Source organism: Corvus hawaiiensis, chromosome 5 (assembly GCF_020740725.1).
Source record: "Corvus hawaiiensis isolate bCorHaw1 chromosome 5, bCorHaw1.pri.cur, whole genome shotgun sequence".
NCBI classification, from domain to species: domain Eukaryota; kingdom Metazoa; phylum Chordata; class Aves; order Passeriformes; family Corvidae; genus Corvus; species Corvus hawaiiensis.
In genome coordinates, this window is record NC_063217.1 from 471204 (window position 1) to 482280 (window position 11077).

The window sequence follows — 11077 nt, forward strand, 5'->3', positions numbered from 1 at the left end:
ACACCTTAGCAGGTGTGTAGGCCCAAGCTCATACATTTGAGAGATTTACTGCCTCCAGTGGGATCTACACCGCAATTTCAGGGAGAGGCAAGACTTCAGCCGTTACGAGAGAAAACTTTGCAAAAGCATTCCCTGGAGAAACATCCTGAAGGAAGGTGTCTCCCCCCTCTTCTGACCATAGAGGGAGCTGAGTCTCCAGTGTTAATTCTAAAACTTTCAAGCTCCAGGTCTGACTCCCAGAAATTTTATTGGCCCCACTTCCCAGCACAATACTCAAACCTCACACGTCGAGGAAAAAAGCAGTGCAGATTAAATAATTAATGCTTCTGGGTACTGTTCTCCCTATAAACTACACACAATCCCAAAGGAACAAAACCCTTAAAGAAGATGGATTGCTCTTGCTAGCAGGAGAAATCTGACAGGGATATACTTCATCATTCTGCCAAGGCTTTGTCAAACACCTCAGCTCCTGCACTTCAGGGAATAAGAAGTGGCTTATAAGAAGTGACTTTTATGTCAGTGAGCATGTTATTATGGATTAATCTCGCACTGGAAAACAGTCTTCATACTCTACTGCATCACCCAAAGAGTTTGGAGGCTGCTGCCTAGTGAGCTCCTGAGTTGTATCTTCCTTGTCAATCTTATCAGCCCCTTGTTTGATTGTAAAAACGTAAACAAAATGCAGCAAGCGTTGGCCCAACGGCTCAGGACTTGCATATCTCTTCCAAAGAGAGGGAGAAAAAAGAGTGTTTCTCCCAAATCACAGAGTTTAAAAGTTCATGTTATCTACATAAATTTTTAAAAGAAAAAGAGGAACAGTAACATATCAGTTACTGTACCAGTGGTGCTCCACTCTATTTCTGTTCTCTTCTTCCACTTGTAGCATCTCTAAGAATACTTTAAAACCAGCCAACCAACCAAAACAACAACAAAAAGCCAACGTTGAATTGAAGCTGAACAAGAAGCAATCTGGCTGCTGGCTTGTGAGCACTCCACTGCCTGAGTTCCAGTAAGGGAGTTTATCCTCTCCACAGTTTTGAGCCAGATCCCAAAGTACTGAGCATCAGCTTTTAGCTTTTTAAAGGATTTAACTGTAAGAAAAGCTGCTGGGGAGGGCCGTGCTCCAGGCACATCCATGGGATTTCACCTGTGCAGCTCCCTAAGCTGAACTTGTGTCTTTTCCTCTACCTTGCTGGGCTTGGCTCATGCATTTCTTGAGGGGAAGGCCCTGCACTGATCAAAGCATGTACTGACCTCAGATAAACAGCTTCTGTCAGTGTGGATCTATCCTAAATGGACCATTTCCCAAAGTAATTCAAGTGCCTGAATTTCACTTACTCAAAACTGCTTTTAAAGAAACCGGGTTTAACACACTCCGTTTCTAAGCAACTACTGGGCAGCGCTCCTTCACTCCCTGTCAGTGTTATTCTTTGACCCTTGGAGAAAGGCTTTAAAGCAACAAAGGGCTTGTTAAGCACCAATAATTTACTCAGTCAAGAATTCAAATCAATAGCAAGGGCAGAGCCTGACTTCAAAACCTATTTTAAACCAGAATTTAAAAGCAGTTGCATTGCCAATTGACAAGATTAGAAAGGTTTCCTTAGTAGTTGTGATTACAAAGTAATGAACTGTGCATGGAGCAGGTAGGGGGCAGGGGGGAAGACGGGAGAAACCTTCATTTGCACTGCGGGTTTTTAACCATCATGGTCACATCTCAAGGACCTGCAGAAACCAGTCTAATCTCAAAAAAGGAAAAGCTTCCTGGATATTTTTCATTTCAGCAAGAGCCTAAGGAAGCCCTCAGCAGCAGAAGATTGGAATAACTGCAATCCCTTGAGCAAAGGGAGCAGGGTGTGCTCCTCAAAGCCAGACCTTCATCCACAGCACCCAGAAGGTAGCAAAACAAGGATACAACAAAGCCTTAAGTGGGGAATGGGTTATCAAGGGTTTTATAAGGAAAGAACGAGGTCTGAAAAACAGGACCTGGAGGGTGAGAGAGGAAAGAAATAGCGAGATAGCTGAGGCCTCTTGGGAAAAAAAAAAGGGGGAAAAGGTTGGGATTAAATTCTAACTCAGCTGGAGCTGATCTTAAATGTAATAAGGGGAAATGGCAGCAAGAGGAGACTTCTTTATAGCAGCAAAGTACTGGGATAAATTCACTATAGAAACTGAGAAATCTTTAGCAGCAGCAGCTCTCTGCAAAGAGGTCAGGCATCCATTCCTCATGGCAAAGCAGGGCACAGGGAATTGGGCCAGATAACCTCCCCAGATTGATCTCAGCCCTAATTTCAAAAAATTGCACAAAAATGTAATTGTGCATTAACACAGCAAAGTCTTCTTTCCAGCTTATCAGGCTTTGAGATGCCTTAGATTGAGATGCAAACCCAGCTCCTACCACTGTGCTGTGCTCGGACTCTCCCCCCCTTTCCCCGACCCAATCTCCTGAGCAACCAACAGCTCACAAGGAGCCGGCACCCCTGGAATTTCACACTCAGCATCTCTTCCAAGCTCAACAGGTGAACAAACAGGTACTCCAACACCTCCTTCCTTTGTACTTCGGGCAGTACAGACCCACTGGAAGAAAGTGGAATCCAAGGGCAGATGTAAACATGGGACTCCCGCTTGCCACTGTCTCCACCCGTTCTCCAGCTCAGCCCTGGGCTGGGAAACAAAAGACAACAAACATTTAAAAAACATCCTTGAGGTGTCTTGAGGATGCCCAGGCCTAGAAGAAAGGCCTTCCCATCACCCTCTTGGCCTTTTCCCACTCTGAGGAACTGTGGAAATGCACATCCACACCCAAGCTGGACAGCCTGGGATGTTTTCTGCACACCAAACGCCACAGTCCCGAGCACCAGGAGCCTGAAGATGCCCTGGATTGCAATTCACAGCCTCAGTGAACCCTGAACAGGACAGCCAAGTCGTTTGTGTGCAGAAGAAATAAAAGTTGCTATTTTTAGTAGTTAAAATACTCGTGGGAGTTATTGGCTGCTTACACCCGTGGGCTTCATAGGGCCTCCCATACTTACGGATTTATCAGAAGAAGCGGTTTCAAGTTCCTTCCTTTTGGAGCCCAACTCCAAATGGGAAACTTCTCACGAGTGCTCCTGAGAGAGTCAAGTGGAACTTCAGGAGCTCAGGAAAGCGACTCCCTCCCCTGAGTCCTGTCTCACCTGCCCGAGCACCCGGTGCTTTTATACCACCTCTCTCCCTGCTTTCCACGTTCATTTAAATGTAAGAAACCTGCACGTTCTCGCTCCAGCACCAGCCGCGTCTTCCCTGCGCCCGCACGCTGCCGCCCCTGCTCAGGCGCTGCTCCCCTCGGTTGCGCTGCCCCTTGCCACGGGGCCGAGGTGGGACAAACTGCAGGTTTTGTTTCCCAGGAAAGGCTCTGCAGGGAGGTCCCGCCGTGCCGCCCGCAAGCCCCGGCCCCAGCCCCGCAGCTCCTCCCCGGCTCCGCGCCCGCGCCGGGACTGCCTTCGCCCCGCGCAGTCCCCGCCGCCCGCTCCCGCCCGGCTCTGCTCCGGGGCCGCCCCCCCTCGGGTCTTTTCCCGGCACACGCTGCGTCGCCGTTCTCCGCTCACTTTCCACCTCGCTGCAGCCACAGCAACAGCCGCCCTCCTCCATTGTCACCACAACCCTCGCCCGCCGCTGCCGCAGCCGGGAACCGAACCCGCTGCTTCCAAGCCGCTCCCGGGCAGCGCCGGACGGTACCCACGGAGCAACAGCACCGGGCGGGTAAAGCCAGTGCGCATGCGCAGCGCTGCCCGGCTCCGCCCCGCCCTTCAACGCCACATGACGTACCCAGGCACAGCACTGCTCCTGCGCTTCCCTTCCCACAACACCGCGCATGCTCAGCATTGTTTCCACTTCTCCCTTAATTACCACACGACCAAGGGCTTCCCCAGGAAAGCTGTTTTGGACAAATCTCATCAAACTGTGCTGGGGGAGAACAAACACCACAAAAACTGGGATTTGCTGGCACAGGGCCTTGGACATCACACATCCTTCCCTGTTCTTGGGTAACAGAGTTATCAGAGATCTCCTGAGTAGCTACACCAGTAAAAAAGTGACTTTTCCAGCCCAGATGCAGCTGCATAAGCGTTCGGAGTGGCAAAATGAAAGGAATGTAAAAATCCCACCATGGAGTGAGATGGTGCCGCCTCCTGCACCTGGGCCACCGTGGAACACTCCAGGCTGGGGGAAGAGGGGCTGGAAAACTGGGAAAGGCCCTGGGGGTGCTGGGGACAGCAGCTGGACACGAGCTGGGTGTGCCCAGGTGGGCAAAGCCAAGGGCACCTGGGCTGTGCCACCTTGGGGTGACAGCAGGGCCGGGGCAGTGCCCGTCCCTGTGCTGGCACTGCTGGGGCACCTCCAGTGCTGGGGGCAGCTCTGGGACAAGAGGGACACGGAGGGGCTGGAGCGAGTCCAGGGAAGGGAACGGAGCTGGGAAGGGGCTGGAGAGTTCCTGAGGGAGCTGGGAAGGGGCTGGAGAGTTCCTGAGGGAGCTGGGAAAGGGGCTCAGGCTGGAGCAAAGGAGGCTCAGGGGGGGCCTTGTGGCTCTGCACAACTCTCTGACAGGAGGTGGCAGCCGGGGGGGTCGGGCTGTGCTCCCAGGGAACAGGGACAGGAGGAGAGGGAACGGCCTCAGTCTGGGCCAGGGGAGGCTCAGGGTGGATATTGGGGAAATTCCTCCATGGAAAGGGCGCTCCGGCCTTGGCATAGCTGCCCAGGGAGGTTTGGAGTGCCCACCCCTGGGAGTGCTCCAACACCTGTGGCTGTGGCATGGGCGGACATGGTCAGCGGTGGCCGTGGTGGTGCTGGTTGCACTCAGTGATCTCCGAGGTCTTTTCCAACCTTGATTCCACTCTCAAGTCAGCCCCACGGAGGAGCAGCACAAAAGGCACCCCCAGGCTGCGAGCGGAGGGTTCAGAACACGCTGAGGCAGCAGGAACAAAGCTCTGCAGGATGAAACTGAAAAGGGGAGAAATGCCGGGCTCTGTGAAAGGGAACAACTGAGAGAGCCACAAACGAGCCACCAAACTTCTCACAGGGGACACCACCAGCAGCACAGGTGTGAAGGGACTTCTTTTTGCCCCAGAATTGTGAATCCACAGCCCAAGCCACGTGCACACACTGCAGATGTGAAGTGTATTTTTACTGCCAGCAAGCACCTGGGAATAAAAAACCTCAGCCCCAAAGCTTGATGTCTAAACAGCAACACAGAAGTTCTAAACCAGCTGTTGAGAGAAACAAAACACAGCAAAAACAAAGCAGAAAGGGAGCAAAAACTTGTCACGCTGGCCGTGTTTCCGAGGGTGACAGGTTCTGCCACGCTGGGAATGCAGCACCAAACACAAAAATCCTACTGCAACTCCTGGATCCCACAGCAGGAAGGAGATGGAGATTCCCAGTGGGAATCAGGGATGTAGGACTCGGCTGTGCTGCCATCACTCCCTCAGGAATAGCCAGGTTTAGCTCATTCTGTCTGCCCAGAGAGGGGGGATCTGCTCCTGGATCCCCTGGAATGTTCCAGGCCAGGCTGGACATTGGGGCTGGGAGCAGCCCGGGACAGTGGGAGGTGTCCCTGCCCGTGGCAGCGCTGGCACTGAATGAGCTTTAAGGTCCTTCCAAGCCCAAATCGTTCTGTGAGTCTTAAGAGCCCTGAACTTCTCATGACAGAGGTGGAACTGCAAGAGCTTAAGGTCCCTTCCCAAAAAAACCCCATTGCACGACTCTGCAGCTTCTGGAGCCATGGGTCCATGGAAATGCAGTTTCAGAGGAGCTCCGAGGAGATGGGTGTTTTGGGGAGAGCAGAGTGGCTGGAACAGAGGAACAGGAACAGTCTCCTCGAGCAAGCCCTTGTGTCTCAGGGAGCGGGATCGGCTCGCTCCTAACGCACCTGGTGACTCCCAGAGCGGGGGATGGAAATGCAGCCCTGGTCCGAAAGAAACCCTGCCCGGGAAGGCGGGCTGGGATTGTGAGCTGGCTGCGGGAGCTCGCTGTTAAAGGCGATCTTTTGGCTGTAAAGGTGCGCCTTTGTCTCTGTGCGAAGCACCCGGCCGTAGCGCCCTTTGTGCTGCTGTCTCCTGATTTCCTTAAGCTTTTATTAAACGGTCCCTTTTCTTCAACTTTCCTTCAAATTCTAGAGTGAGGCTCGTTTTGGCAGCTGCGCATGCGCTGATCCTTGCGCGTGCGCAGATGGCCGGGTGTGCGCGGATCAGTGCGCATGCGCGGGCGGGGACGCATCACCGCTGATCCCTCCGCGGGCAGGACCGCATCACAAATAGTCCCTCCTGGCGGATCACTCCGCCTGGGCATGCGCATAACCGCTGATCCCTCCGCAGGCGGGCCGCATCACCGCCGATCCCTCTGTTGTGAACGGTATTGTGATGTTGGCTTTTTGCACGTTCCATCATTGTTAGGAATGGATTGTGATTTTGGTTTTTTCATGGTCCTTAATGTGAGAAAAGCTTTGCCTGGGTTCTGTAATGTAATGCTGTAGAATGTCTGTAGTTTGGGTGCTCAGTTTGGGAAGGATGGGGGGGGGGGGGGGGGTCTTCACATTCCTGGAAGATCTTATCAGAAGAAAAGGACCCGAAACCAGACGGAATGGAGCCAAGGAAAAAGATAAGACTGATAAGATGATACTCAGCAACTCCAAAGAATTAATGAATGATGCATGATGGTGATGAATAAAAATAAGCGATGTACTTTTAAAGAGGATCTTTTGGCTGTACAGGTGCGCCTTTGATTCTCTGCTGAAGCAGCCGGCCGTACCGCCCTTTTTGCTGTTGTCTCCTAATTGTCCCTTTTCTTAAACTTTCCTTCAAATTTTACAAATAGCGAACCTCGTGTTTCACAATTTGGTGGCCCGTACGGGGATAAAGGCTCAGCTCTGGGATCTCCCGGGGAACCCAGAGCAGGGGGGTGCCCCCGCCCACTTTTGGCGGCCTCGCTTTGTGTTTCCCGGCGGGGTCAGGGAGCTTTGCAGTCAAACACCCGGAGGGCAAGAGAGGAGACAAAGCAACAAGAAAGGAAAGAAAAGGCTCCCTGAGGTACCACGGTAATTAAACACGTAAAATCGTGTGCACCAAGACTCCGAGAAAAGTGAGTATTTTTTCTTTCCTCTTTTTGGGGGGATAAGGGGGATGAAAGTGTGTGCATGAGACGCGGGCTGGTTACCCCAGAGCTGCGAAGCGAGTGTGGAGCCTCTGAGGCTGCGGCTCTGCTCTGCCGCGAGGGAAGCAGTCAGTAAAGAGGCGAAGCCAAAGATAAAAGGAGTGAGAGAAGCCCCGGGTTAACTGGGACGGGCTTTCAGGGAAGGGATTGGAGTCCTTGAAGGAGGGGAGTCAAGAATTTCCTAGTATTGGATCCAAGAAATTTAGGGTTTAAGACTGCTGGATTGAGGGTTCAAAAATTCGAGACATCCGGGCTTAATTCTGCTAAATGGAGGGTTAGTTCCGAGACATTCGGGTTTTGAGACTGCTGGATTGAGAGTTTAAAAAAAATTCAAGAAATCCAGGCTTAATTCCGCTAAATTGAGGACAAATCCGAGACATTTGGGTTTTGAGGCTGCTGGATTGAGAGTTTAAAAAAAAAAAAAAAAAATTCAAGAAATCCAGGCTTAATTCTGTCAAATTGAGGATTACTTCAAGAAACCTGGAATTTTGGGCCCAGGGGTGAGCATCAGCCAACAATTTGAAATTAAAAGGTACCTAAGCCTTGTGTGGTTGTGACTGATAACGCTTGAGAAAGAGAAGTTGGAACAATAAAAAGGAGTGAGTGAGAATGAATGAGAATGTATGTGATAGAAATGCTAAGCCTTGAAATAGAACTTTATTTTCTGGAAGGAGGCATATTTTATTAAGAGGGAACTGTTATATTCTAGGAGAAGAAAGGGGAAAGAGGTGGTGAGGTTTGAAGAGTTGTTTTGTTGGTTTTTATTAAAAAGGTGGGAAACAAAGGCCTGGGAAAGATAGATAAGATTCTGAGAAAATGGGACATAAAACTAGTAAGCAAGAGTCAGGGAATAAAAAAGGGAATAGAGGCGTGCCAGCGGAAATAGCCCAGGAAAGCCCTTGGGGAGTGATGCTGGCTAACTGGAATACAAACCCAAGTACAAAGGAAACGAGCAAAGTCAAAATGATCCAGTTTTGTATGTTTGGTTGGGCCGAGAAGGAAATAAGATCCGACCGCGTCTTCTGGCCCAGACATGGCTCTTGAAGTCTGGATCTGTCACGCTTTACAAGTATTGGTAAATTCAAAAGAACTCGTTAACACAGAAGAAAGAAGTACGCTTCATGCTGGGTGGGAAACAGAGTCTAAGGGAATAAGAATTTTAAAGTTGTCCGAGACCCAAGGAAAGAAGCAAAGGGAAAGCAAGAAAGAGAAGGGCTGGGAGCCCCTGGAAGCATCGCCCCCTCCATTCCCGCCTACCTCGCCCCAAGCCCAGGCTCCTGTGGCGCCGCTCGCAGCTGCAGCGCCGCTCCTGGAGCCCGAGGTCCCGCCTGTGCCGGCTCTCAGGCACCGCCCGCGGCTCCGCCGGTAGCCCCGCTGTTCCCGCCGCCCCCCCCAGCTCCAGCGGTAGCCCAGCCCGCCGCTTTGGGTGTCCCTGTGCCCGTCCCTAGCCCGGCTCTCCGCCCCACACCAGCCCAGCCCGCCGCTTTGGGTGTCCCTGTGCCCGTCCCTCCGCTCCACACCAGCCCAGCCCGCCGCTTTGGGTGTCCCTGTGCCCGTCCCTAGCCCGGCTCTCCGCTCCACACCAGTCCAGCCCGCCGCTTTTGGGGCCCGCCCCGGCCCCGCCCCTGCCGGCGGCCCCAGTCCCGGCTCCGGCCCCGCTCCCGATGTCCGCGGCCGTTCCAGCAGCCCCCGCCCCCGCTGCGTTCTCTGCCGCGGCTCCATTGAACCCGGCTTCGGCCCCGCGGGCCGCGCTGGGCCCGCCGGCAGCTCGGCCTCCTGTCGCCGTGGCTGCTGCGGACCCGTGCAGAGGCTCCACGCCAGCCTCTGGTATCGGCCCCAAGAGCTGGTGCCCTTGGCGGTGCCGGCAGCAGCCTCCGCTTTTGCTCCCCCGCTCCTGGAGGAATCGGCCTCCGAGAGCATTCCCACCTCCTACCCCCCCTCCCTCCCTCGCCTGCACCGTTCCCCTGGCAACGACCGCTTCTGCTGTTCCTCTGAAAGGAGAAGCAAAACGCCAAAATTCCATCTCGAGGAACGAGCCCTTGCAGAAGGAAATAATATCTGGAGATGGTTCTTCCAGATGTGTCCAAGGAAAAAGAATGTCAGGGTAGGCTTTAGTTGATGGGGGGACTATGCACACTGGAAGGTTTAGCACACAAGAAGGGAAATACATCTACTAATTCAAGGTACGCTTTTGGAGGGGTGCATGCCTTTGGGAAAATCTGGGAAGAAAGGGGATTGCTTGGTTCAGAGGGAAAGGGGCTCATGCATGGGAGACTTGTTTTGGAGGTTTTAGAGGCATTGGGATTGCCTGAAGAGAGAGCTGTGGTACATGGGGGGGGACAGCGGGGGGATGGCCTCAGAGATGGGAGGAGGGAGTTTGGCAGATCGGGGGGGCTGAGGATGCTGCAGAGAATGGGATAAAAAGGGTTGTGTTAATTTTGGCCTCGAAGAGCGAAAAATTGGAGACTCCAAAATTCAGTGAAACAGAGGGATCAGGGCTTATGCTGCCCTGGAATGACAAAGAACTTCTCCCTCAGCCCCCTAGAGAGCCCTCAAAAAGCCAAAGTGCAGCAGGGAAGGAAGGAAAGGCACCTGCTGGGGACAGCACAGGTCCAGCTGCTCATGGGGACTGGGAATGAGTCCAGAGCCAAAAGCACCTTCCCAGGCTGGAGGGGCTTGCCTAAAACACCACCTCTGGGAAGCAAAGGGCTATGGAAGAAATGGAGTGGGAATTTACAATAATAATCATAATGTATTGGGGAAAGAGCAACAACAGAAGCAACAATCATTCCAAGGGAGCAGGAGGGATGCTGAGCTTTAAACGAGGTTTGAGTGAGGCAGCAGCTCCTGGGAGGTCTAACCCACAGCTCCAGGTCTGCGCTTCCAGGAGCACTGCAAGCTCCTACTGCCCAGTCCCTGGCTTTGCCTCCTGCCAGTACTCGGCACCTCAGGCACGGTTGGGTGCGAGTGCTCCAGTGCTGCTGCCCTGAGGGAGCGGGAAAATGGCCACTAAACCCCTTCCCACTGGGCTGGCTCCAAGCTCTGGCTGGGGAAAACATTTGGCACCCCAGGCATTTCAATGCAATCAGTTTCCATCACTTTGAAGATGCACTGAATAAACCCAGGGCACATAAGTAAACCTCTCCCCATAAGGACAGCCCCAGGGAATACGCAATTATTCCTATGCCTGGCCAAACAAACCAGCAGCCAGGTTTTGGGGAGAGACTCCAGACTCTTATCTCCTTCCCTGGCTGTGAAACACTTGCAGAGGCTTTGGAGTTCATACAAGCTTCATTTAAATTCCATTCAGATACTGGAATAGAAGTGTCCTAAAGGCACCTCCACTCAGACTTTAAGCCCTCTACCACCAAAGAATTTAGATGTTCTTTTCTTAGGAACACCTCACCTCTGCTTCTTTAGGTGTCTCCATGTGGGACATAAATTAAATGTGGACAAATTTTAGAATGCAGCTTCCAAGTCAAGTTACCTGCTAGGAAATTACTCCAGCTCTCTGGCACCTTGGGCTGTTTTAAACACAGCCTGGCCCTTCATGGCTGAGGCTCTGAGTTATTGCACAGACATTCAGGGCTGACAGTTCCCTGCAGGGAGAGCTCAGCACATGTCCACAGAGGCAATCCCAGCATCTGCAAGAAAGAAAGAAGCAGCAAAAGGTTATTGCTTCTCTTTCAAAAGTTATTTCAAGTGCTCAAACCCAAACCAACTTTTGCTCTTGATTTTGGCTCCTTTGCAGACTACCTCTGCCGTGGGGTTTTCTCCAGGAGAAGCCAAGGAATTGCTCATGGAAAGGTGCAGATTAAGTTATCCCAAGGGGAAGTAAAGAATAAATATCTCATTTTTCCATCAAAATGCTCATGCTCTTTCCTACAGATTATTT

At 52.3% G+C, this 11077-nt stretch overlaps 1 long non-coding RNA gene across 1 annotated transcript; it reads right to left on the reverse strand.

Moving 5' to 3' along the window:
* Window positions 1–1467: 1467 nt before the first annotated feature.
* Window positions 1468–3787, reverse strand: LOC125326287. Its single transcript, XR_007203741.1, has 2 exons — window positions 3030–3787; window positions 1468–2661 (listed from the first exon to the last, which is right to left on the reverse strand). It is a non-coding gene; the product is annotated as an uncharacterized LOC125326287 (long non-coding RNA).
* Window positions 3788–11077: the final 7290 nt, after the last annotated feature.